Raw genomic sequence first — 17,845 nt, forward strand, 5'->3', positions numbered from 1 at the left:
AAAATGAATCAATCCTTTAATCAGTCACATATGGGAAGGCGGTGCTTCATCCCCCACAGCCCACTGGCTTCCAGGGTCAGCTGGCAACCAGAGATTTCTATGACCTTCTTTGAAGTCTGTCAGTTCATCTTTAGCAGTGGGTGCAGGAGGAACTCATACTTCCTGGTCAAGCTCTAGCCACACTTGCTTTCTTTGTCCACCTTGCAAGTACTGCCTTCAAGTCTTGCAGAGCAGGGAATTATTACGGCCTCAGTCACATCACATGTCATTGTGGAATAGTTCACTTATAGGTGCGACTTCCAGTGGGAGGCAAGGCTTTCAATTGAGTTTTGTGCCTGAGCCCAAAAACTGGTTTTCTGCTATTCTGAGCCTCTTCCAAGGTGATTGAAGTCTTGTTGGGGAAAACATAATGTACATGGCTTTAGTCAACACCCCACCCACAATATATTGCACTGATATTTTCTGTGCGAGCAAAGCTATCCTTTCAGAGTGGCTTTTAAAAGTTATTTTTCTTTATTTCACACGTGTGCAAGCTGTTTTTCATCTACCATTTGAAATGCTGTTCTGTAGGTCATTACATTCTTTAATTTGTCCTTTTTGAGTGAGTTTGCATTTTTAGTTCTCCCTTGACACTGAGGGGTAGGCCCCCTGCATAGGGTCCTTTGATTTGACATGAAATAAAAGCAAAGGCCAAGCTGTTTTTTTCATTTGCAGTGTTTTAGAGCACGGTTGTTCACATGAAAGGGAAAACAAAGCTGTGTCAGGTTGCAATGTTGAAATCCTTGCCCCTTAAGTGAATTAACAGTAAGACAAGGCCGTTTTGGGATGTAGTGCATAACTTTTTGGTATTCAGATGCAAGACAAGCAAACGCAAACCCGTTTTGAACGCAGTCCATAACTTCTTGTTATTCAGATGCAAGAAAAGCAAACGCAGAGCCTTTCTTGGTGAAATGTTCAAATGCTTGCCATACATGTACAATATATAATGGGTGATTCACAATTTTTTGGTAAAGGGGGATAAGGCTGCAAGAGAGACAGTATATGCAAGTACAAAAGGAACAACAGCCTAATTACCTCTCTCTCAGTCCACCAACCAGGCCGGACGATGGAGTGTGGTCCACCTTATCTATTGCATAGATTCAAGCAAATATATGAGTTCATGTCAATATCTTGAACACATTAAAACAAAATGTATTCATTTAACACAATATTCTTATCTTGGTAAAAACATATATTTCATTATTATGAGTGCTTTCCACAAGGCACACAATACAAAGATATAAACATTTATCTTAGTTATTCAAAAGAGCCCAATATAGGGCAAAAGCAAAGTGGGGATAGTACGTGACAAAAGGTTATTGGCAAGTCACTGACATAAACATATCATCATTGGTGTCATATCGCAGTTGTTTTCTTTCAAGGTAAAACATGACAATGGGAGACAGATATTGTAGTCTCTGTTTAAACTAGACAGATCTTTTTATGTCTAATGAATGTCTACATATGTTTCGGTTGGAGTCGCATTTCAACACCATCCCTGGTGTCTCGCTCTTTGGTAAGAGCCCTCTTCAGGACAGGTCATTTCTTTGTTATTGATGCAACAATCGTATATTCCCCAATAATTCAAACCTTGCGGTCACTGGTCAGTGTCTCGGTTGGTCTGGAGCTTGTCATAAGTTTTTTGTCAGAAGGAGATGATTTCCTTCTTTTTAAGACTGCGTTGTGCTGCTGTCTAACATATTTCTGAAAACTTCTTGCTTTCATGATATTTTCATCGATAGCATGGTTTGCAACTCTTTTTGTCTACCGTATCACTTAATCTTGCCGCGGACGGAGTGGCAGACTACTGTTAAACAAACAAGAAGGCCATCACTCACGCCTCAGGCAAGACTAAGTCATCAGCGCCAGACTACAGCGTTCGGCTCCACGAAGAGAGGGGAACTCAAGATCCAGCCTTCAGAAATGGAAGGAAATATTGAGACAGGGACCAGTGACCACAAGGTTTGAATTATTGGGGAATATCGGGTAGGTTAAAGCAGTATTCTTGCATCCCGGCTCTCAATATCCTCATTATTCAGTGCAGCAGGAGGATAGGGGTGGTATCTCCTTCTGTTTACTATTCCTTCTATATATTCAGACATCAGTGCTCCCATTCAGACTTTAGTGATTTTGTCTGCCTCGCTACTGATCACCACAAACTGTCAGAACAGATCTCTTCACCCCTTCCTGCTTCAAGGGTAACGTTGGTTCCATATTAGTTTCTGTAGGATTTCTGCTCAAGTTATCTTAGATGCTGAACACACTCTGTTCCCTATTGTAGTCTTTTGGCAGATGTCTTATAGCACCTTTCTTCCAAAATTAGGATCCTCACCCTCTGTCATTCGGAGACTTTTGATTCACACCTCAGGGTAAGCCACATCGCCCAGCTTGAGGTCTTTAATTTCTTCCTTGCTAGAACAACTTCTTTTCCAAGGGATCCTAATTTACCTCTGATATTGTTCTTCAATCCTAATTAGCACATTCAAACCAGTTCAACTACCTGTACCCTTTGAAAGAAGAACCATTCTGACTAGACGAGGGGAGCTGTTCACTTCTGACCAGACGAGGGGAGCTGTTCACTTCTGACCAGACGAAAGGGAGCTGTTCAGAGGACACCTCAAACTCTAGCAGCTCTTCCCTGCACAGGGTTTTTCCCCCTACGGGGGTTTTCCCTGGAGGTCTCACCACCGGCTGAATCCTTATTTCCAGTCAGCGGAGGGGCTTTTAGGTATTTCCCCATTATCATCTGGTTCAGAAAAGAGCTGATCTAAAGAAGCATCAGGTGGGTGAATTCTACTCAGTGTTTGAGACTTGTCAAAACGATTGTATTACTAATTATTACAAATAGGCACAGTAGGGGGCAGTTTCGACAGATTCACATACAATCTCACATAGCATTGAACATACATCTTTTGAAAAAAGGGTCAACATGGGGCAGTCCCAAATCATGTGGAGTTATCTAACATTTGGGGATCTGCAGCATGGGTATGCCCCAGGCCCCTCATTAGAAAACAAATAAAGCTGGCTCGGAGTGTAGTGGAATCGGTCTAGGACTTTTAATTGGATCAAACGGAATCGTGAGTTATTCAATACCCAAGGTGTCTGAGAGCACATCTCACTCCAGAGGTCGTTGCTAATCTCAAATTGGAGGTCCGATGCCCACTTGTCTCATGTCTTACAGGGGCAGTGGTCGAAGTGGGTGGGAGCGGTTTGGAGCAGTGCACCTCTACTTTAAAAAAAGTTTGACTATTCCTATACTTTTAATTTAAAAAGAAACCCTTCCAGAATAGTTTTGTTTTAAAATAAAAGTGTAGGAAGAATTTGAAACTTACAATTCAATTCACTGCCCTGAACATTCCCTTAAATAGCAGGTGTGTTTGTTTGCGGGTTTGGATTGTGTGCGGGTGGGGGCGTGGTGATGGCATTTGGGGGCCACGGGGGCAGGCCAGCAGGGAACATAGTTCCACTACTTCTTTTCGTACACTCTGACCACTGTACAGGGGGATATGTCAGAGCTGGTCTGGATCAATTGGTATAGGGTTGACAGATGGCTACAGTGTCATGTGCAGATAGGACGAACCGAAGGAGAAAGTCACTGTTAGGTTCCACTGGGAAGGTGGGCCACAGCTTCTTGCATGGTGTCCGCAGGCCAGCATAGTGCAGCCATAGAGAGGATCTCCCACTTTTCAAGCCTGGCATTTCGGCGGCTTGAACGAAGTTACCCTCTGGGTACAACAAACCCACCGTGTGATATCCGTGTTGTAGCCAGATTTTCTGTAACCAGTGTCTGAGCGTGGCAGTGAGGGAACGCAGTTCCAAAGAGGAACATTTTTGTGATAAGGATTTGGGTCACCCACCTCTGTCCATATTTTGTGCCATGCCAATGTGGTAACACTAGCAGGGCCAAATCCGCAGTCATCAGCGAAACCCACTGGGAAAACTTATGATCGGAGGTGCCTGTCACCCGCCAAATGTCTCTCCAATTGTACATGGGTAGAGGGGGTGCCGTCCCCGAACCAGGCATTTGCAAATTGTGCCTGAGCAGCCATCCAGTATCGCTGGAAGTTCGGTGCTGCAAGACCCCCCTTCTCGTGAGATTGGGTTAGTATGTCCCATTTGACCCGAACTGCACTGGAGTGGCAGACAAATTTTGAAATCTTGCTGTTCAGTTCTTGAAAAAAAATGATTGAGAAAAAGATATAAGAGCTTGGATAGTACGATAATTTTTAGTAGCGCCATTTTGCCTGCAATTGTGATGGGTAGGTTTGGCCAAGTCGTGAGCTTGCCTCGCAGTTGGGTCATGTAATTGGTGTAATTGTAATCGTATAAGGCGGGGTAGTCGCATGTCACCGTCACTCCCAAGTAACGTATGGACTCGGACGCCCATTTGAAGCCTAGTAAGTCTGGAGAGAGGGTATTTGCGTCTGTGAGGGGAAATGGCTCTGATTTTGCACAGTTGACCCGGAGTCCTGAAACCTCCCCGAATAGTTGGATATCATGCATAATGGGTCCAAGGTGTACCATGGGGTTGCAGATGTACAGCAAGGCAGCATCCGCAGAAAGGGAAATTATTTGTGGGTCTCCCGCTATTCTTATCCCTCTGGGACTATGGGCCTCATTACTAGTAGGGCGGTAAGGGATACCGGGCACCGGTAAGGAGACCGGTGCCAGTAATCCCTTACCGCCCTACTACGAGTTCCCTTAGCGGGTCCCTCTTTTAACGCCTAGTCTGACCAGGTGTTATGGACGGGACCCATTAAGGGACTTCAGAGCTAATAACGGTACCGCAATTTGTGGTACCGTTATTAGTGCCTTCCCCATTCCCATTGAGCCCTACGGGGCTCAAATGGGAATGGGGAATGGCTTTTTCAATGGGGACTTACCAGTCCTGTAAAGGTTGGACTACACCCGTAAGTCCCCATTGAACCATACCGGTGCCGGACATGTTATTGGAGGCAGTAATGGCGCAAATAGCGCCATGACTACCTCCAACCTTGGAATGAGGCCCAATGTCTGAGACGGATCGCGTCTGCTAGTGGTTCTATAATAATAGCAAATATTAAAGGGGAGAAGGGGTAGCCTTGGCGGGTGCCCCTCCCTATGTTGAATCGAGAAGAGGTAATCCCATTCGTTTTAACCCTAGCCATCGGTGCAGTATAAAGAAAAAGGCACACTGCCCCGAGGAATTGTAGTCCAAACCCACATTTCAACAACACAGTATACATGAACTGCCAAGACACCAAGTCGATTGCTTTTTGAATATCGAGTGTGGCAGCTACTGCCTGGACATCGGGGTTGATGCGCGCTAGTATGTTAAATAGCCGCCTTAAGTTCAGTGCCGTGGTTCTTCCCGGAATGAATCCTGATTGATCCGGAGGGACAATATATGGCACCGCTGGCATCAGACGTGATGCCTGAATCTTTGCAAAGACGGTAGGACCTGCATTGGTCAGCTGGTTTGTCTGGCTTCAACAGTACCATAATCACTGCTTCCCGCATGCTGCCGGAGAGTATCTGTGATGTCAAAGATTCCTGCCAAACCTGTAATAAACGAGGTGCGAGTGTACCTTTGAACCGCTTATATAGTTTGGCCGAAATGTCATCAGTACCCAGTGATTTTCCAGTATCAATTGCCCGATTTATCTCCGAAACTGTTATCGGGAGTTCCAGCAGATCTCTTGTCTCCCACAAGAGCTGACTGAGTGGGATGGCATTGAGGAATGCATTGATATTCTCAGTAGTGCATGTGTCTTTGTTAGAGTAAAGATCAGTGTAAAACTGGGTGAAAACTCTGTTGATGGCAGAGGGTGTGTGGACTGTGTCCCCACATGTATCCATAATGAGGGGAATGCACTTGCCACCGTTTACGCTGCGTGCCATATGGTCTAGTAGCTTATTTGGTCTATCCCCCTCCCCATATTTCCTAGCCAGCAGGAACAACTTTTCTTCTTTTTCAGCATGTGTTCTAAAGGTGTCCAATGCTTCCTTTATTTGGGCTAGCTGTAGGGAGATCAGGCACAAGACCAGGTTCCTGTGCTCTCAGGTCATTCTCGCACTGTTCTATGCTGTGCCGTATCTCCTTTAGGACGCTAAACTCGAATGCCATTGCAAGCCCTCTTATGTAGACCTTAAAAGCTTCCCAGACAACACCAGGAGAAGTCACTGAACCGACATTTTTCTCAAAAAACAGTTGCATGTGGTGTTCTATAATGGATGCAAAAATGGTATCTTGGAGTGCTGATGGTTTAAACCGCCAATTGTTACGGGATTCTGAGAGTGTTGGTAATCTTAGGGTAACGGTGACGGGGGAATGGTCTGAGTAGGTCTGGGGAACCAAGTTTGTATTCGAGACTCCCCCTAGTAGTGTGTCTGGTAGGAGCCACATGTCAATGCGGGAGGAAGAGTCGTGGACTGAGGAGTAGAAGGAATATGAACGGATGTCGGTATGTAAAGTTCTCCAAACGTCCACTAGTCCCAGGTACTTCATAACTTGGACAGATTTTGGAGGAGCCCTTTGTGTGCATGAGGATCTGTCAAGTTTTAGATCAAGGATAGTGCTGAAGTCTCCCCCACAGAGTATGGGGATCAGGGGATAATGTGCAAATTCTTCCATCACTTCAGTATACAATGTGTTCGGGCCATAGCTATTCATAATTAGGACTACCCTCCCTGCAAGTAGGCCATATACCATCACATACCTTTGCCCTGTTGCACATGAGGCCTCCCCCCCGGCTACTCAATCATCCCCTCAATAGACCGTCCAGAGGAGGCGGAGTGGCAGTCCTCTTCAATTCTCATTTCTCTGTCTCCCTTGTTGAATCTCAGACATGCATTCACTCTTGTGAATCCCTACTAGTTAAACTCTCACTACCACCAACATTCTCCGATAGCTTCCTACTCATCTACAGGCCCCCTGGCTATGACAGACATTTTGCCAACAACCTATGTGATTATGCAGCTACCATTCAAGTAAATCACCCATCTCTCACACTCCTAGGAGACTTCAATATCTGGTTGGATATTCCCAACAACCCCATGACCCATCCGCTGTTCGACAGTCTTGATGCACTCAACCTCTCCCAACATACGACTGGTCAAACCCACTCAAAGATGCACACCCTTGATGCAATCTTCAGCTCCCATGACCTAATCTATATATCCATCCCCAAACCACTCATTTGGGCTGACCACTATGTCACCCGCTTCTCTATTCACACCCCTGCCCCTTCTCCAACAGCTCCACCGGCCCTCCCCCGAGACCTCAAATGGTGAAACAAAGTGAAGATCCTTCCTGACCTTGCTGAAGCCCTACTTCTAAGTTCCCCTACAACGCCCCCCCCTGACAGAGCCTTAACCATCGACTCTTTCGACTCTTGGCTCAATGACCCACTAATTCCTCTCATCCCCTCGTGCCACACTTTCACACGCAATGGACCATCCCCCAAATGGTTCACGTCCCACCTGAAGAACCCCAAAAAACAAAATAACTCTCTGGAATGCAAATCGCGAGCATCTAAATCCGATTTCAACAGATCCATGTTCGCCTTGCACCACCGTAACTACAAAGCTGAAATCTGAAAAGCCAAAAAAGCCTACTACAATAAACAAATTCTCAACTGTGGCAACTGCAGCAAAGAACTCCACATGATCATATCAGAATTTGTCAAACTCACTTGCACCTCTACCCATTCCACCCCATCTCAATCACTCTGCGATTCCCTCTCCCTACACCTCTACAGCGCCGCTCTTGACAGATCAACTTCCCTCAACTCCAAACTTTCCCTCCTATCCCCCCTCCAACCACCAAACCCACCTGACACCATTGCCCCGACACCCGATCCTTCTGCCTTTGACTCCTTCAAATCCATCTCCAGAGACGAGTTACTTTACCTATTATCTGCCAGTAAATCATCCAAGTCCCCCCTAGACCACTCCCCGCTTCAGTCCTGAAAGAAATATTCTCGTCTACCTGCGCAGGAGAACATGCAAGAACCATTCTATGTCAAGACAGAGGCGAGCATTAAGCTTCTTCTTCTTTTAATTTCTCTCTCCAGCAGTTTCAATAAATAATATAAATTTGGTAAACTTTTCTTTTTAAAATATTTTTTTTAAAGAAAACTTCAAGTCCCATCATTTCTGTAGTCCTTTAGTCTCTGGTCATGTGACCTAGTCCTTCCTGTTCCTAGTATGTGTTTGATTGAATATGACAGGGTTGGCTAATATTAGGGGACAGTAGATAGGCCCCAGAAGTGCGCAGCGCAACGTTAGATTTGATAAATATTCTGGTGTGAAGAGTTGGCGGCCCCATGCGGCACTACCCGGCACATCAGGGGCCCGCAGATCTCCTCACAATGCTCACAAGTACCCGTGGCGCTGCGTTCGTGTCTTGGAGCGGGTAAGCCCCCACCTTTGTGGGGGCGGAGTCAGACGTGATCGGGAAATCCCTTCCCAATCGCGTAATACAGAAGAGGAAGTCCCCACCTTTAGAGGGTAGGAGCGCGACGCGAGCGGCAACTTTTTTCCCAGCCGTGTACACCGTAATTAGGGGCCCCCACCTTTCTGGGGGAAGAGCGAGCGAGCGAGTGCAGCTTGCATAAAGGGAGCGGCTCCTCCCTTGAGAAGAGGATTTTTTCTCGTAGGCACAGGCAAATAAGAGCAAAATGCACGCCGTGAGGAGCCCCCACCCTTAGGGGGCCGAGCCAAACAAGAAAGCTCCGTAGGAAGCCTCGTTTAGGAAGCAGAAATCCAAGATGCGACGCTACGGAGCAGGAATAAGCTCTGGTAGTGTTCTATTCTGAATCTAAAAATCATTAAGAAAGTGTTTTATACACGAGGGATATAAGAAGAGTCCCTAGAAAGACACTGCACATCTTCCTACCCAGTGCAGACAAGGTGCAGCCTCACAAGAGTGAATCAGTGGATGTGCCACTACACCTGCAAAGGTATTATCATGGCACCTTAGAGCACTAACATGTCCAATTTTGAGTGGAGTGAGGAAGAACAGTAGGCAGTCTATCAAGAAGACTTAGCCTATAGCTTTAAAGAAATGCTGGGGGATTCACTCACAGAGGCAGTGGCTCGGGGAGTCAGACCCCTGCAGAAGAGACTCCATACTATCGAACTATTCTTGAGCCAGAAAGAAAAGAGCACCGAAGAAAGTGTGGCCACTAGGGTCACAACAAAGGACCCCAAGGGGTGTAACAAGGCCCGGAAGAGCAAAGACTCTTCTGACCCCCCGTGCCAAATGGAAGGGCAGGTACAATGGCCCCTGAGGCTTCTGACACTTTCAGTAAACTAAGAGAAGCGTTCATGAAAAAGTCACAGGTGCCGAGCCTCGAGACCCCATACCCAGGGGATGATAATATGGGCAACATAGAAGAAGGTTTCCCCGAAGAGGAAACACCAGAATCCGTGACCACTTCGCAAGAAGAAGCAGATAACGAAGGGGACGAGGGAAGCCAACCTCAGCCGAAGAAGAGGCTGAGAAAGCTTAACAACCTGGAAGAGGATGAAACCTCTGGTAAGTTCCATCCGGAAGACATCAGGAACCCTAGATCATCCGAATGGGTGCCCTCACCGAGAGTGGCGAAATACATGATGCAAAGGTTTGCGAAAAGAACTAGAGAAGGAAGTCAGACAGAGGATGAGAGCAGAATGTCCGAGACCGGAATTGCCCGACAAAGTGGCAGAAGCCCCAAAACTCGACTCAAAGATGCTGTCTTTCGTCTCTAAGTCTAACAGAGACCCTAGGAAAGGTATAGACCACTCCTGGAAAAGCTGCCAGGAAAAAGTCCTCAACATAGCTGGCCCGCTAGCAGAAAATATGGACCTTGCTGAGCGGGCAAAGGACACAAGAGAGGAAGTGGACCCAGGAGTCCTAGCAAACTGTGTGCAAAGGGCTGTATGCCTTTTAGGTAATGCTAATTGCGCAATTTTGTCTGAACGCAGGAGAGGGCTACTGCTCAAGATCGACAACAAACTTGGAGATCTGTCATCATATGAGGCAGGCGAGGGGGCGCAAGGGCTCTTGTTCGGGGAAACTTTTGGCAAAGAAATGGGGAGATTTGTGGGAACATATACCTCCCTAGAGAAGGCCCACGCGTCAATGAAGAAAATCTTCCCCGGGAGAGTTTTTGGCGGGACCGGTCGGTCCAGAGGCCGAGCGACCGGTCGCTATCAAGCGTTCAGAAGGCCTCAAGGAAATAGAAGTAATTACTGGGAGAACAGACAGCCAGACTCATTCTTCCCCCCAAGAGGTTGTTTCCCTAGAAGAAGGAGAGGTAGAGGACAGGGAAGAGGACAAAAATTCCCCACAGGTGAGAGTTTTCACGTACCCACCAGTTGGGGGGAGGACAGCCGTATTCTGGGAAAACTGGCGCTTGCTTTCCAGTGACGCCTGGGTTCTGCAGACAGTGAAAGGTATGCACATAGAGTCAATAGAGACCCCCGCTTCATGTCAAACACCCCGTCCTCTAGCTGCGACGCAAGTAGAGAAAGAGCTACTACACACAGAGCTACAGAGAATTTGTCACAATGCTGTTTGGGCTGGCATAAGCGCCATGGGCATTCACGAAGATCATGGAACCAGTAGCAGCAGCGATCAGGGAGAAAGGGATTCATATGATTATATATCTAGACGACATCCTATTGATGGCCAGCTGCAGAGAGACACTCCTCTACAAGACCGGCTGGGTGGTGAAACTCCTGACATCCCTGGGATACCTAGTGAACCAAGCGAAATCAGAGATGAAACCAACCAGGAGGTTAGAATTCCTAGGGTTTGTCGTAGATACCAGGACAGCAACCCTAGAACTTCCAAGCAGAAAGATAAGAGACATAAAGAGAAAAATAAGAACATGTCTCAGCAAAACAGTCATATCACTCCACACAATAGTGCGAGTAATAGGCTTATTAGCAGCCTCGATGCAAGCGATATTTCCAGGGCCACTATACTATCGAGCTCTGCAAAGGCTGAAGATAAGACACCTACAACAGGGTCTACATTATCACCAGCTAGTACACATCGACCAAGAATCCAGAACAGAGCTGGAGTGGTGGCTGGCGAACATGGAAGCATAGAACGGGAGAGCCATTTTCGGCGACCATCCAGACCTGATAATAGAATCGGACGCCAGCAGAGCAGGCTGGGGAGCCCGATGCGGGGATCTCTAGACAGGAAGGAGATGGAGCTTGGAAGAACTCCAATTACACATCAACTGTTTGGAACTGCTAATCGGATCCTTTGCGATCAAGGCTTTTACGAAAGGAAAAGTGAATTCTTGTATTCTGTTGAAAATGGACAACATTTCAGCAGTCAAGTACATCAATCATTTAGGAGGGACAAGATCCAAATTACTGGCGGGAATAGCCAAGGATTTTTGGCACTCCTGGTGGAATTAGGGATTTCAGTTGTAGCCGAATACCTTCCAGGGTTGCTGAATGTAATAGTGGACTGGAACTCCAGGTACCTCTCAGACTCCAGCGATTGGATGCTGGATCGGGAGATATTCCGGCGGCTGGAAGAAAGTTGGGGACTGATTCACACAGATCTGTTTGCGTCCAGACTGAACGCACAGAAAGAAAGGTTCTTCAGCTGGAGATTTGATCCAGCAGCAGCCGGAGTGGATGCTTTCCTGCAGGACTGGAGAGAGCAGACACTCTACGCTTTCCCGCCATTCATAATGATGAGCAGGATACTGGCGAAAGTGCACAGAGAAGCAGCGAGGCTGATAGTAATAGTTATGATATGGAAATCACAGGTATGGTTTCCAGCGCTCATGGAGCTGTTAACAGACTTCCCCAGACTGCTACCTCAAGGAGTGAACCTGCTCACGGACCCAGTTGGGTCATATCACCCTCTGAGAGTGAAGGGGACGATGACGCTGATGGCGTGCAAGATAGCAGGAGACGCTGGAATCTCCCAGGGATTTCGGCGCAAGCTGCAAGCCTCATCGCTGAGTCATGGGCACCCTCAACTAGAAGGAGCTACGATGCAGCCTGGAATAGGTGGTCAACACGGTGCAGAAGGAGAAGTATTCATCCCGTTTCTGCCCCTCTAGTCGAGATATTGAATTTCTTAGCAGAACTGCTACAAGATGGCATAGCTTACAGAACTATAGGAGGCTATTGGTCAGCAGTTTCAGCAATAGACCTGCCTTAAGAAGGAATGCCGGTAGGAGAGAATGTAGCAGTGATAAGACTCCTAAAAGGAATAAGATTTAGGTAGCCACCACAGCCGAGGTACGAAGTTCTATGGGACATATCTGTAGTATTGAAGCAACTAGCAGGTTGGCCCAATACCAGATACATATCACTAGGACAATTGTCAGGAAAACTAGCTATGCTGCTGTGCATGGTGTCATGCAGGAGAGTAGCAGATGTCAAAGTATTGGATGTAAATAGAAAGACATATGGGCCAGAAGGAGTAACATTTAACCTGGCCAGAAGAACGAAAACAGATTCTTCCACAATCACATACCCATACATGCAAGACCACCCGAAGTGGTGGTTAGCCACATGAATAAAGGAGTATGAGAGTAGAACAGCAGAACTGAGGCCAGTAGGGATAACCCAATTGCTAATGGCGCGTAGGAAACCGCACAAAGGAGTAGCAACAGCCACTATAGCGCGATGGGTCAGAGACATCATGAGCCTAGCGGGCATTGACATGACTAAGTTCGGAGCGCATTTAGTCAGGGGAGCAATGGCTTCAAAAGTATTAGGGCAAGGTGCAGCTTTGTAGGACATTATGAAAGCAGCAGATTGAGCTAGCGATACAACGTTTAGGACGTTTTATTTTAGACCAATCAACACAATAGCAGATGCAGTAGTAAGAAGCCTTGAACAAGCCCCCGTCTTAACATAGAATGAAGATTCCCCCTGCTAATAGCGCAGGGAGCTCTTGATTCTATTAAAGACAAGGAGGCGAGCATTACATTCCCGGCTCAAATACACAAAGATATGAGGTAATGATAAGTAAATAAAGTGATGCATTGCATATGACTGACATGATTATTCCTTCCAGAATAGGGTGCTTATACCCTGCCCTAACATATACAATTGTTTTTTTCTGACACTAGGAGATGAGCAAAAGAACAGCTGAAAGTGTTAGAGAAAACAAGTTGCCCTGAGTGAGCCCGCAAGTGCAAATGTGAGAGACAGATCCGGCATAAAGCAGGAAGTTCGAAACAAAGTTGACCCAGTTGGTTATGCAGTTTGGAAAAGATTGCAATTCAAAGCAGTCAAAGAAGAGGAAGGACAGAGGAACAGGAAGGACTAGGTCACATGACCAGCGACTAAAGGACTAGATGAATGATGGGACTTGAAGTTTTCTTTAAAAAAAAAACACGTTATTTTAAAAAGAAAAGTTTACAAAATGTATATTATTTGTTGAAACTGCTGGAGAGAGAAAATAAAAGAAGAAGAAGCTTAATGCTCGCATCCTTGTCTTTAATAGAATCAAGAGCTCCCTGCACTATTAGCAGGGGGTATCTTCATTCTAAATAACACCCTCTCCACCGGCATCTTCCCGATGTCTTCAAAATCGCACATGTCAAGCCTCTTCTTAAAAAGGCATCCCTCGACCCCCTTGACCCCAAAAACTACAGACCCATCTCGAACACCAGATTTCTTGCAAAACTCATCGACCAAACAGCATTCTCCCAGCACAACACATTTGTAGAATCCAACAGTCTCCTCAACCTCATACAATCAGGCTTCCGACTGCGACATGGAACTGAAACCACTCTGACCTCAATCTGGGATGATCTCAATGTCACTGCAGACTCCGAAGGATGCGCTGCACTAATTCTCCTCCCTTTGAATCAGTGGCACTGCTCTCAAGTGGATCGTATCCTTCCTCAGCAAAAGCAACAAATAACCCTCCTCACCCGTTTTGTCTCAGCTGCTCGCTCGGTGAACACTGTAGTACCGCAAGACACTTGCCTATCTGCTCTCCTGTTCAACCTCTATATGACTACCCTTCCTGGAATCTTCTGCATGCGTAACATCTCATGCTAAAACTACGCTGACGATACAAAAATCATCCTAAGAATCCCCAATTCTGGCATCAATCCCCACACCGATCTTGAAGCCTGCCTTTGCGATATTGATCAATGGATGACAATAAACCACCTCTTCTTGAACCCCAATACAACTGAAATTATGGTGTGCAGCAACGCTGCCCTTCTACCTCATCCGCTCCCATGGCCCCTGACCATGTGCCCACCCCACCCCTCCGACACAGTAAAAAACCTAGGCTGCACTATGGACTCTGGTCTGACCCTCTCCCGACAGATCAACAATGTGTCAAAATGTTGTCACTACCATATCAAACTTCTCAGACGCATATTTCCCTACCTATCGTTTCCGAGCAGATTTGCCGCAGTTGTGTCTATTGTGATGTTGAGACTGGACTATGCTAACTCCCTTACCTAGGAGCCCTGGCATACCATTTTAACAAACTCCAAAGAGCCCAAAATGCTGCTGCTAAACTGCTCCTTGCCCTTGGTCCGAAAGACCACATCTCTCCAGCTCTCCGAACCCTCCACTGGCTCCCTGTCGGATGAAGAGCCACTATCAAGACCCTGTGCATCACTCACTGTGCAGTGCACAAGACCGGCCCATTATATCTGCAAGAAAAGGTAAAAACCATACCTCCCATTCTGCAACCCTAATATCAAGCTCTGCCCTCCTTCTAGCGATTCCAACCTCAAACTCTGTCAGGATCAGAGGATCCGCCTTCTCAACCTTGGCCCCGACTCTGTGAAACTCATTTCCCCAGCCTATTCGACACACCCAAGACTATAAGACATTTTGCAAAGCTCTAAAAACGTGGCTATTTCCGTAATACCAACCACGACCTCCTGAAGCGATTGAAACCCATCTACCCAATGACTATTGCTCAATGAGATCTACAACATCTCATCACTGAATGGGCTCATTAATTTGCTATTAAGCAACCGCATGCCTGAAATGCACAATTATGATCGCCCTTGAAAATAACTCCACGCAAACTCTCCTTACTGATATTCACATATCCTTGCCAGTATCCTTGCTGCCTTTCACCAAACAAGGCCCACAACAAATGCATATGCCTGCTCCCTGTCCGTTTCAGGTACGCCTCCCACCCCCGTGATGTCACTATATACCCCCCACCCCCTATGCTTCCCCGTTTTGTTGCTTCATGCCCTCAGCCCCCTCTCAACACCTGTGATGTCGCTATGTATCCCCAGCCCCTTTGGTCCCCATATGTGTGCCCACACACCACTGTACTACCCTTGATGTTGCTCTGTGCACCCCAGCCCCTCTGGTTCCCCATTTTGTTGCTGGAAAACCCCAGCTCCTCTCGTCCCTGATGTTATCGCTGTGTGCACCCAGCCCCCTCTGGCCGCGATGTTGTCGCTGTGTGCCCCATTGTTCCCTGTGTTGTCACTAGAAAACTGAGCCCCTCTGGTCCCTCATGTTTTCGTGGTATGCCCACAGCCCCTCTGGTTCCCTGTGATGTCTCCATGTGCCCCCAGCTTCTCTGGTTCCCTGTGATGTCTCTGTGTCCCCCTGCCCCTATGGTTCCCCCATGATGTCGCTGTGTACCCCCAACCACTCTCGTCCCTGTGATGTCGCTGTGTACCCACAGCCCCTCTGGCCCCTGGTGATATCACTTGTGCCACCAACCCCTCTGGACCCCCATCGATCCCAGTGATGTCACTGTGTGTCCCCTCCAACCCCTCTGGTCCCTTGTGTTGTCGCTGTGTGCCCCCAGACCCTCTGGTCCTCTGTGTTGTTGCTGTGTACCCCCTTGGTCCCCCGTGATGTCGCTGTGTGTCCCCAGCCCCTCTGGCCCCTGGTGATATCGCTTGTGCCCCTAACCCCTCTGGTCCCCATGCTGTGTGCTCCTGAGCCCCTCGTCCCTGTGATGTCATTGGGTGTGCCCTCCAACCCCTCTCGTCCCCCGTGTTGTCTCTGTGTGCCCCAGACCCTCTGGTCCTCTGTGTTGTTGCTGTGTGCCCCAGCCCCCTCTGGTGCCCCATGATATTGCGATGTGCCCCTGGCCCTCTGGTCCCCTGTGATGTCGCTGTGTGCCCCAGCCCCATTGGTCTCCTGTGATCTCACTGTGTGCGTCCCAGGCCCCCTCTGGTGCCTGTGAGGTCGCAATGTGCTCCCCGGCCCGCTGGTTGCCCGTGATGTCACTGTGTGCCTGTCTGCTTCCGTTTCCCTCCTGTCGGTATCTTCGTACTTGCACTGTCTGGGTGTCGCTAAGCCGAGTACAATAGCTCATCTTTGCATTCTTGTTATTCATGGCCTGTAGGAGTGTTTTGTTTTTTATCCCTTGTTCCCTCCCTTGGCGTGGAATGCTTTGAGGCGCAACATGAGTGAGTGCTGCATATTAAACTATCATATCATATCACTATGCTTACTCTCTACTCTACACCATCACACAATTAGAGTGCAGCTACACCCCTCGATCAATTCGGCCTAGCTGCTCACATACGTACACTATCCCATGAACACCTCATCACTCTAATAAAACGCAGATATATTCCACGACAAACCGGCCTAGCTGCACACATAAGTGTCCCACAGGCCTAACGCAGCCAGAATCCAGTCTTGGTGTCCACCCGCTAGACTGCACACATTGAACCAATATCAATGCCACCACACCTAATGCTGGGATGCAGCTACCATCAGGCAATTACATCAGCTGCACACTTAACTGGGGCACCCAAGCACCCTTCGACACCCTACTCTCTCAACTGACCTGGACTACGGTCCCCGAGGGCGTTCAACCTACCAGCGCTTTGAGGTCATACAAATGATATATATAGCGCTATATAAATGCCAAAATAACATAACATAACAAGTCTGGCATCACACTTGAAATGTTTCAGCACAAGATGCCAGTCCTGCCTCATTCTTTTTCAGGTATCTTCAAGTAGTTTGAAGACATACGTTTCTTTCATTTAATAACGTATTTATTAGTTTAAGAGGTTTTGTTTAGTGCCGCGTGCCACCGGTCCACTTCACTACATTTTTCTTTTGAAGGAGAACAAAGATAGCTCTTGACATTGACAGAGATGACCAGGAATGGAATGGAATGGGTTAAGTATCTATGGAAAACGTGCCCATTGGATGCCACACTCTATATTAAATCAGAAGCTGGGTGCTCTGGACATGCACAGTGAATTGTGCTTATCTTCATGAATGACAGGTAGACTTCAGCCTTGTAAAAACAATGCCAGGATGGCTTTTAATAAAACACAGGTATCATTTGTTCATTTTGCATTTTGAAAATAAATAAGCAGTACACAAGGTCAAAAACCATGAATCTGATTCCCACGGAGTTCGGAAATAGGAAAGAATGACAATTTTCAGGGTTCAGAAACATCAATACAGACTTCAACAATTTTTTATGAAATACATACACAGAGTGTCTCTTGCTGCTAAATGCAGTGCACTGCATCACTGAGAAGCAGGTTTCCGGATATGTTCTCCCACAGGACTCTCCCTTCTCTGACCCATCACCCGACAACTCAGTCGGGTTCCTTGCAAAATAGGAACTCCATGTTTCAGTCACTGCTGCCCCCGACTTCACAGGACACATGAGGTACTGCACGCAGTCCTCCCCTGTGTGTTACTAACATACGGCCTGATTTACAAAAAGGTTTTCAATGGGACTTTCCAATGTTAAAACATTTTGTAAATTAGGCCCATAGTACCCTGTGAAATTGCTAAGAATACGACAAAAGGCAATGTTAAAATATCAATTAAATAAATAAATATTAATTAAATAATCATTAAACAATAGTTC

Source organism: Ambystoma mexicanum, chromosome 2p (genome assembly GCF_040938575.1).
Source record: "Ambystoma mexicanum isolate Mex_15411 chromosome 2p, UKY_AmexF1_1, whole genome shotgun sequence".
In the NCBI taxonomy this organism is placed as follows: domain Eukaryota; kingdom Metazoa; phylum Chordata; class Amphibia; order Caudata; family Ambystomatidae; genus Ambystoma; species Ambystoma mexicanum.